Source organism: Aegilops tauschii, chromosome 5 (assembly GCF_002575655.3).
Source record: "Aegilops tauschii subsp. strangulata cultivar AL8/78 chromosome 5, Aet v6.0, whole genome shotgun sequence".
NCBI lineage: Eukaryota > Viridiplantae > Streptophyta > Magnoliopsida > Poales > Poaceae > Aegilops > Aegilops tauschii.
In genome coordinates this window covers 531,425,489-531,436,800 of record NC_053039.3, presented here as the reverse complement: position 1 = coordinate 531,436,800, position 11,312 = coordinate 531,425,489, and positions in this window count along the sequence as shown.

Below are 11,312 nucleotides of genomic sequence, written 5' to 3'. Positions count from 1 at the left end.
TGTGATCAAGCATCGCATGCTCCCTCTACCATCGAGATTGGTGTTAAACCTAAATAATTGTTATTTGGTGTTGAGCATAAACATGATTGGATTATGTTTATCGCAATATGGTTATTCATTTAAGGAGAATAATGGTTACTCTGTTTATTTGAATAATACCTTCAATGGTCTTGCACCTAAAATGAATCTCGATCGTAGTGATACACATGTTCGTGCCAAAAGATATAAAATAGTAATGATAGTACCACATACTTGTGGCACTGCCATTTGAGTCATATTGGTATAGAACGCATGAAGAAGCTCCATGTAGATGGATCTTTGGACTCAGTCGTTTTTGAAAAGATTGAGACATGCGAACCATGTCTATTGGTATATATGCATGAAGAAACTCCATGCAGATGGATCGTTTGGACTCACTTGATTTTGAATCACTTGAGACATGCAAATCATACCACATGGGCAAGATGACTGAAAGACCTCGTTTTCAGTAAGATGGAACAAGAGAGCAATTTATTGGAAGTAATACATTTTGATGTATGCAGTCCAATGAATGCTGAGGCATGCAGTGGATATCGTTATGTTCTTACTTCACAGATGATTTGAGTAGATGCTGAGAATATTTACTTGATGAAACACAAGTCTGAATTATTGAAAGGTTCAAGTAATTTCAGAGTGAAGTTGAAGATCGTCGTGACAAGAGGATAAAATGTCTGTGATATGATCATAGAGATGAGTATCTGAGTTATGAGTTTGGCACACAATTAAGACATTGTGGAAAGTGTTTCACAATTAATACCGCCTGGAACACCACAGTGTGATGGTGTCTCCGAACATCATAACTGCACCCTATTGGATATGGTGCATACCATGATGTCTCTTATCAAATTACCACTATCGTTTATGGGTTAGGCATTAGAGACAACCGCATTCACTTTAAATAGGGCACCACGCAATTCCGTTGAGACGACACCGTTTAGAGAAACCTAAGTTGTCGTTTCTTAAAAGTTTGGGGCTGCGATGCTTATGTGAAAAAGTTTCAGGCTGATAAGCTCGAACCCAAAGCGGATATATGCATCTTCATAGAATACCCAAAACAGTTGGGTGTACCTCCTATTTCAGATCTAGAAGCAAAAGTAATTACTTCTAGAAACGAGTCCTTTCTCGAGGAAAAGTTTCTCTTGAAAGAATTGAGTGGGAGGATGGTGGAGACTTGATAAGGTTATTGAACCGTCACTTCAAACTAGTGTGTAACAGGGCACAGGAAGTTGTTCCTGTGGCACCTACACCAATTGAAGTGGAAGCTTATGATAGTGATCATGAAACTTCGGATCAAGTCACTACCAAACCTCGTAGGTCGACGAGGATGCGTGCTACTTCAGAGTGGTACGTGATCCTGTCTTAGATATCATGTTGTTAGACAATACTGAACCTACGAGCTATGGAGAAGCGATGGTGGGCCCATATTCCGACAAATGGTTAGAAGCCATGAAATCCGAGATAGGATCCATGTATCAGAACAAAGCATGGACTTTGGTGAACTTTCCCGATGATCGGCAAGCCATTGAGATAAATGGATCTTTGAGAAGAAGACGGACGTGGACGGTAATGTTACCGTCTATGAAGCTCGACTTGTGGCAAAGAGTATTTCCACAAGTTCAAGGAGTTGACTACGATGAGATTTTCTCATCCGTAGCGATGCTTAAGTCCGCCGGAATCATGTTAGCATTAGCTGCATTTATGAAATCTGGCAGATGGATGTCAAAACAAGTTCCCTTACCAGTTTTCGTAAGGAAAGGTTGTATGTGATACAATCAGAAAGGTTTTGTCGATCCTAAGGATGCTAAAAGGTATGCTAGCTCCAGCGATCCTTCTAAGGATTGGAGTAAGCATCTCGGAGTTGGAATGTACGCTTTGATGAGATGATCAAAGATTTTGGGTTTATACAAAGTTTGTGAGAAACTTGTATTTACAATAAAGTGAGTGGGAGCGCTGCAACATTTCTGATAAGTATATGTGAATGACATATTGTTGATCCGAAATGATGTAAAATTTCTGGAAAGCATAAAGGGTTGTTTGAAAGGAGTTTTTCAAAGGAAGACCTGGATAAAGCTGCTTACATATTGGGCATCAAGATCTATAGAGATAGATCAAGACGCCTGATGATACTTTCAAAGAACGCACACCTTGACATGATTTTGAAAGGGTTCAAAATAGATCAGCAAAGAAGGAGTTCTTGGATGTGTTACAAGGTGGGAGTATTGAGTAAGACTCAAGACCTGACCACAGCAGAAGAGAGAGAAAGGACGAAGGTCGTCCCCTATGCTTCAGACGTAGGCTCTACAGTATGCTGTGCTGTGTACCGCACATGAAGTGTGCCTTGCCATGAGTTGGTCAAGGGGTACAATAGCGATCCGGGAATGGACCACATGACAGCGGTCGAACTTATCCTTAGTATCTAGTGGACTAAGGAATTTTCTCGATTATGGAGGTGAAAAGGAGTTCGTCGTAAAGGGTTACGTCGATGCGAACTTTGACACTAATCCGGATGACTCTGAGTAGTAAACCGGATTCGTATAGTAGAGCAATTATTTGAAATGGCTCCAAGTAGCACGTGGTAGCATCCACAAGATGACATAGATATTCGTAAAGCACACACGGATCTGAAAGGTTCAGACCCGTTGACTAATAACCTCTCTCACAAGCATAACATGATCAAACCAGAACTCATTGAGTGTTAATCACATAGTGATGTGAACTAGATTGTTGACTCTAGTAAACTCTTTAGATGTTGGTCACATGGTGATGTGACCTATGAGTGTTAATCACATGGTGATGTGGACTAGATTATTGACTCTAGTGCAAGTGGGAGACTGTTGGAAATATGCCCTAGAGGCAATAATAAATTGGTTATTATTATATTTCCTTGTTCATGATAATCGTTTATTATCCATGCTAGAATTGTATTGATAGGAAACTCAGATACATGTGTGGATACATAGACAACACCATGTCCCTAGTAAGCCTCTAGTTGACTAGCTCGTTGATCAATAGATGGTTACGGTTTCCTGACCATGGACATTGGATGTCGTTGATAACGGGATCACATCATTAGGAGAATGATGTGATGGACAAGACCCAATCCTAAGCCTAGCACAAGATCGTGTAGTTCGTTTGCTCAGAGCTTTTCTAATGTCAAGTATCATTTCCTTAGACCATGAGATTGTGCAACTCCCGGATACCGTAGGAATGCTTTGGGTGTACCAAACGTCACAACGTAACTGGGTGGCTATAAAGGTGCACTACAGGTATCTCCGAAAGTGTCTATTGGGTTGGCACGAATCGAGACTGGGATTTGTCACTCCGCGTAAACGGAGAGGTATCTCTGGGCTCACTCGGTAGGACATCATCATAATGTGCACAATGTGACCAAGGAGTTGATCACGGGATGATGTGAGTTACGGAACGAGTAAAGAGACTTGCCGGTAACGAGATTGAACAAGGTATCGGGATACCGACGATCGAATCTCGGGCAAGTACCATACCGATAGACAAAGGGAATTGTATACGGGATTGATTGAATCCTCGACATCGTGGTTCATCCGATGAGATCATCGAGGAGCATGTGGGAGCCAACATGGGTATCCAGATCCCGCTGTTGGTTATTGACCGGAGAATCGTCTCGGTCATGTCTGCATGTCTCCCGAACCCGTAGGGTCTACACACTTAAGGTTCGGTGACGCTAGGGTTGTAGAGATATTAGTATGCGGTAACCCGAAAGTTGTTCGGAGTCCCGGATGAGATCCCGGATGTCACGAGGAGTTCCGGAATGGTCCGGAGGTAAAGATTTATATATGGGAAGTCTTATTTTGGTCGCCGGAAAAGTTTCGCACTTTATCGGTATTGTACCGGGAGTGCCGAAAGGGGTTCGGGGGTCCACCAGCCCCGGGGGGGCCACATGGGCTGTAGGGGGTGCGCCTTGGCCTATATGGGCCAAGGGCACCAGCCCCAAGAGGCCCATGCGCCAAGAGATAAGAAAAAAGGGAGAGTCCTAAAGGGGGAAGGCACCTCCGAGGTGCCTTGGGGAGGAAGGACTCCTCCCTGGCCGCACCCTTCCTTGGAGGAAGGGCCAAGGCTGCGCCCCCCCTCTCCCTTGGCCCTATATATAGTGGGGGGGAGGGCAGCAAGACCTAAGCCCTGGCGCCTCCGTCTCCCCCCCGTGACACATCTCCCTCCTCCCGCAGCGCTTGGCGAAGCCCTGTTGGAATCCCGCTACTTCCACCACCACGCCGTCGTGCTGCTGGATCTCCATGAACCTCTCCTCCCCCTTGCTGGATCAAGAAGGAGGAGACGTCGCTGCTCCGTACATGTGTTGAACGCGGAGGTTCCGTCCTTTCGGCGCTAGGATCATCGGTGATTTGGATCACGACGAGTACGACTCCATCAACCCCGTTCTCTTGAACGCTTCCGCTCGCGATCTACAAGGGTATGTAGATGCACTCCCCTTCCCCTCGTTGCTAGATTACTCCATAGATTGATCTTGGTGATGCGTAGAAAATTTTGAATTTCTGCTACGTTCCCCAACACATGCATGTATGACCAAAGTTTCGATCATTACGTGCATCTGCCCTGCTGACACGAAGTGGGAGGTGGTGGGCCAAGCATCCTAGCTAGGTACGACATTATGTCATTATATATATCCTAGCTAGGTGGTTGTTAGGGTGCTTTCGGGTTTGCGAGGCAGGTGCCACCAAAGTTATGCATTGTGTATTTAAAGTTTTAAACATACCCAATATTCGTACATATATTTGGCACTTCCAGGTGGTTCTTGACTTCTGGCCCCTCTCATCGATCTTCAATGACGCGCCCAACCGTGGGCCCGTGGGGTCAAAGTTGTGCATTGGAATTTTGAACATCACATACCACCCTTTTCACTCATATATATTTGGGCCACATGCTGGTGTGGCTGTCTTTTGACCGTCCCTAACGTTATTTTTTGCTGCAAAGACTCTGATGATCCTCAACGGACACGGGGTATAATATCTAAACCGTGTGCGATACAAGTGCGATGTGAATCACCACGACCGCCCAAGCGCGAGCAAATTAAGGTGGAGGTACTGGCTCAACCGTGTGTGATGCAAGTGCGCTGAAATCACCACGACCGCGCAAGCGCGAGCAAAGGGTGGAGGTACTCGCTCAACCGTGTGCGATGCAAGTGCGCTGAAATCACCACGACTGCGCAAGCGTGAGCAAAGGGTGGAGGTACTGGCTTAACCGTGTGCGATGCAAGTGCGCTGAAATCACCACAACTGTGCAAGCGCGAGCAAAGGGTGGGGGTACTGGCTTAACCGTGTGCGATGCAAGCGCGCTGTAAAACCACCACCTGTGGAAGCTAAAGGCAGGTAAGTTTATTTGGAAATTAGGACGAACCATGTGCGATAGACCAGCTAGCTAGAAATATGAAAAACAAACTACCCACCTTGAGCGTTGCAAAAATCGGCGGATCCGCGCCACTTTTCCTTATTATCATACACACATATTGTTATTGGACCGTGCGCGATCTTGGGCACTCCCGCCCCGCATCAATTCCTTTACCCAAATTTTAGTAGCCGTCGTACTTCAACCGTCGCCCACACTCCTCCAGCACCGACCTTATAGTAAAATTTTAGCAGCCGAGGCATTTGAACCGTCGCCCTCCCTCTGCCCCTCGTCCACCACCATCTCCACCCACCATTACTAAAAAAATTAGTAGGCGCGGCGTATCCTCAAACACCACCACCCCCCCTCCATAGTCCCCCACCCCCCTCCCCCCTTCGAACCCTAGCTCGCGGCGGCCGCCGTCGCCGCCAACCCTGTCGGTCTTCCCGTTCCTCCTAGCTTAGATATTAAATTTCAGGTTATCCAGTGATTCCCATACCGTCGCCCCACTCCCCTGAGGTTTTAGATGAGGCCTGCAGTGTCCCTCCCCGCTAGATCCACATCCCCTGCTCCAGAATGTCGCAGCCTAAGCTCGGCCACGTATCCCAGGGAGCCCGACGAGCGTTCGGCCAAGAAGAGGTTTATCATGGCCTCTCCAGCGGACGTTGGCGAGGTGGCCGCCGTTCACCCCGACCTATCGATCCCGGAGCAACACGTCGCCGTGGAAGCCGGCGAAGATGTTGACTACGTTGCCATGCCGAAGGCTTCATGTCAGCGGGCTAGCGTATTACTGTATCCCGGGAAAGCTGGCTACGACATCAAGCTCGTCCACACCGACGGCTTCACGCGGGCCATGTCAAAGGTTAAGTGGTCCATCCCCAACTGCTCTGGTTCAACACCCATCGATCTCTTTGACAGCCCTACCGCTGATCTCCTCCGCCAAGCGGTCAAGGATTTGTGAGCTTTATACGCCATCGAGCCCATTTTGTCACTTCTGAAGGACATGTTCTACGGCGGCGGCATGGCATCCTCAATTGCCAAGTCAGATCTCATCGACCACGACCACGAGGAGGGCACCCACGAAGGTTCTTCCAAGGTGAAACAGCCCATCTGTGACATCAGAGAGCGCACCATGGGTCTGTGCTCTTCCAACTGGAAGGATCCCGTCCATGAAATGTGAGGCAACATTCTATCAGCAAATATTACCTTTTCTAGCTTGCCAACCCATACCCTTTGTTGTTGTAGCATTTGCCGTGCGGTGCTTTAACTGTGTCATGTTTAATTATTTCAGTTATGCAAAAATGTATTGTTCAATATGTCTATGTGATGTTTAAGTATGAATTGTCCACTTCAGTTTCACGAATGGCTATATTTGGTTGTTTATAGTGAGTAGATGCCTTGTTTATCTATATTTGGTTGATAGGTTGGTTGGAGTGAGCATTTTTTCAGTTATCGAGCAGATGCCTTATTTATCTGTATTTGGTTCTTAGTTTGGTTGCCGTGAGTATTTGTCCAGTTATCAAGCAGATGCCTTGTTTATCTGTATTTTGTTGTTATGTTGCTTTTTGTAGCATTTGTCCAGTTATCAAGCAGATGCCTTGTTTATCTGTATTTGGTTGTTAGGTTGCTTTTTTACCATTTCTCCAGTTATCAAGCAGATGCCTTGTTTATCTTTATCTGCTAGTTAGGTTGGTTGCAGTGAGCATTTGTCCAGTTTTCAAGCATATGCCCTGTTTATCTGTATTTGCTTGTTAGGTTGGTTGCAGTGAGACTCTGTCCAGTTTTCAATGGCTACATTCGGTTGTTATACTGGTCATTTATGCCTTGTTTATTTCAGTCATTCACAATGTGTGGTTCATTATGTGCAAGTCGGAACTGTGCCGCTCGACTACATCAATACCAGTTTGAACGGCTATATTTGGTTCCAGTTATTCCTTGTCTAGTTAACACATGCCCTTTATTTCAGTTTTACACATTTATCCAGTGTGATGTTTAAGCATTACCTACGTTCTATTCATTTTCAACAATACATGTTTGAATTGCAATATTTGATGGCTGTTAAGCCTGCCGTCGGTAACATTGCCTTCCATTTTATATCTGCTTTAACAACATGTCGAAACCAAGACATTCAAGCTATCATTTGGACATGATGTTGTTTACCTTTGCTATATTTTTTTGATGTTAAGATTGCTGTACTTATCATGCCTTTCCACTACTTATGCAGGACAACAACGGGAGTGGCCACCATTTTCCGCCGAGGTTAGCTTCATCCCTCGGCTTGTACTCCCCCCGTCGTTCCATAATGTAGTGCATATAGATCCAGATCTGGACACTAGTTAGCTTCTAATATTGACTTGTTGCTTGTAGGTACATATGCCCTTGGCAAGGATCCATGCATCGACCCTTTTTGCATATGGGGCAATGAGATATTGATGAACAAGCATCAAGTGAGGAAACTAATAATGATTATTAGCAAAAAGATACGAATGGTGGCAAGCAAATTATTTGTTTATACTCTATCCAACACAACAGTGAGCTGTAGGATGGTAACTACAAACTCTGCAGCCTTCTCTTTTTACTGCCCATAATGAGTTGTTAGACAACAATGTCTGAATCTTTTTTGTTCCCAGTGGTTTCCGAAGCAGTTCACTCAAGATTACCTCGCAAAGTACATGATTGGTGGACACGCAATGAAGGTTAAAGTATTTCATCCAGACTACAATGAGCATCGAGAAGTCCTAATGAAGACAGTGAAGGATGGACGGGCAGCCATCACAAGGGTCGTGCGCGCCTTACGCATGGAGGAGGGCACAATATGGGCATTCCACTTCACCTTCTCCAGCAACCAGAATGTCTTTCGCCTCTCTCTTTACAGTCTTTAGTACAACTGTGGTCCATCATTCTTTACTTGGTGCTTCTGTAGTTCTTCAGTATATGTACCTGTGCATTGAATTATGGATTCGTGGTTGAACCTATATTTGTAATAAACATGGTTGAATATGAAATAAGTGATTGCCTACTTTCAAATTCATAATGTGTGATTTTTAAATTAGGGATTAATTGGATTAATTATGGAATAAATAGGGATTACACTACACACGGTTTGCGAAAGCAAAACGTCTGTGATATACGTGGAGATCAGAAACGTTTTTCTAGGATCCACTACGTGTGCGATCAATCTCCACTGCACACACGACTTTCTCTTGAAAACTGTTTGCGTTAGGCCACCTTGCGCAAACGTTTATCACATAAAAAGTGTGTGTGATGGACAGCCTTTGCCACACAGTTTCTTTCTACGCACCTTGTGATGCATTCAATAACGCAAACGACAAAATTATTAATATCGTGTGCAATGGCAATGCTATCACAAACGATTTAACGGGAAAAATTGTGTGTGATGTACCTGTGAATGAAAACGTTTTCCTTGGAGCGACTGTGTGGGATGTACATATGAACGGAAACGTTTAGCGGGGACTGACTGTGTTGGATGTACTTGCGACCGAAAACAATTTTGCCGTATAATTGTATTTTTTTAGCGATACTGTACGTATTTCCGCATTTGAGCGCTTGCGGGTCGCACACGACCTCATTTCGCCGAACGTGTGTGCCAGGAGGGCATATCCCCAACGGTTTCTGGGACGTGTGGGAAGGACCCCCCTATCGCCCACACTCACTTGGCGACGGTTCCAGATGCCATCGCAGAAAGGGGTTAAAAACCATTTGTTTAGGACCGACGCGCACCAGTGGAAAGTGTTCGGAACTCTAAGTCGTCTTTGTTGGTGGGATGGATACACCTCCCAAAATGTTTTTATCTCTATTTTTTCGCTTTGAGCTCTGGCACCTCTACAAATCCATACTTCCCTCTGCAAAGGGCCCTTCTTTTACTTTATGCAATTTTTGTTTTGAATTTGAATCTCCATCTTCTCTTATAAAAGCACCAACTAGGAGGCAATATGATCATACTTAAGTATTGGGTGTAGCTAATATTCGAGTGTGTTTCATGAATGGATCAATGGTTGAGCATGATGGGCTAGGGATAACTTATTTTGGCGTTGATATTCTAAAGGACATGGTTGCTTGTTGATATGCTTGAGTATCTAAATTATTATGTCAAAACTAGACTATTGCTTTGAATCACATAAAAGTCCAATTGCCCATGCTATAAAGAAAAGAATATGATATGGCATGTTAGGCAGCACTCCACATCAAAAATTCTGTTTTTATCACTTACCTACTCGAGGACGGGTAGGAGTTAAGCTTGGGGATGCTGATACGTCTCCAACGTATCTATAATTTTCGATTGTTCCATGTTGTTTTATTATCAATCTTGGATGTTTTATAATCATTTTATAGTCATTTTATATCATTTTTTGGTACTAACCTATTGACATAGTGCCAAGTGCCAGTTGCTGTTTTCTGCATGTTCTTTACATCGCAGGAAATCAATATCAGACGGAGTCCAAATGCCACGAAACTTTACGGAGATTTTTTTGGACCAGAAGGAAGATATTGGGCCCTGGTTGCACCTGGGGGGAGTCCCGAGGAGGGGACAACCCACCAGGGCGCGCTAGGAGGCCCAAGCGCGCCCTGGTGGGTTGTGCCCACCTCGGGTGCCCCCCGGACCGCCTCTTTGCTCTATAAATACCCCAATATTCCAGAAACCCTAGGGGAGTCGACGAAATATTCATCGAGCCGCCGCAGAGTCTAGAACCACCTGATCCAATCTAGACACCATCTCGGATGGGGTTCACCACCTCCATTGGTGCCTCTCCGATGATGCGTGAGTAGTTCTTTGTAGACCTTCAGATCCGTAGTTAGTAGCTAGATGGCTTTGTCTCTCTCGCTGAATTCTCAATACAATGGTCTCTTGGAGATCCATATGATGTAACTCTTTTTGCGGTGTGTTTGTTGGGATCTGATGAACTTCGAGTTTATGATCAGTCATATCTTTTTATATCCATGAAAGTTATTTGAGTTTCTTTCATCTCTTATATGCATGATCTCTTATAGCCTCGTATTTCTTCTCCGAGATTTGGGTTTTGTTTGGCCAACTTGATCTATTTATCTTGCAATGGGAAGAGGTGCCCAGTAGTGGGTTTGATCTTACGGTGCTTGATCCCAGTGACAGAAAGGGAAACAACACGTATGTATCGTTACTACTAAGGATAAAAAGATGGGATCTATATCTACGAAATAGATAAGCGGATCTTGTCTACATCATGTCATCGTTCTTATTGCATTACTCTGTTTTTCCATGAACTTAATACACTAGATGCATGCTGGATAGCGGTTGATATGTTGAGTAATAGTAGTAGATGCAGGCAGGAGTCGGTCTACTAATCTTGGATGTGATGCCTATGTAATGATCATTGCCTGGATATCGTCATAATTATTTGAAGTTCTATCAATTACCCAACAGTAATTTGTTTACCCACCGTTTGCTATTTTTCTCGAGAGAAGCCACTAGTGAAACCTACGGCCCCCCGGGTCTTCTTTCTCATATATTTGCTTGCGATCTACTTTTCCTTTGCATTTTTATTCAGATATATTAAACCAAAAATACAAAAATATCTTCCTGTGTTTTATTCTTATTGATTTTGTTTGGCGTTCGATCTATCAATCTACTACAATTTTCTCACGTCCGTTTTGCCTATCTTGAGGCGTCGTACCCCGGAAGGGATTGACAACCCCTTTAACACGTCGGGTTGCGAGGTGTTGTTACTTGTGTGCAGGTGCTTTTTACGTTATGTTGTTTGGTTCTCCTACTGGTTCGATAACCTTGGTTTCATCACTGAGGGAAATACCTACCGTCGCTGTGCTGCATCATCCCTTCCTCTTTGGGGAAATACCGACGTAGTCCTAGCAGACATGAGCTTTTCTGGTGCTATAGTCAGAGA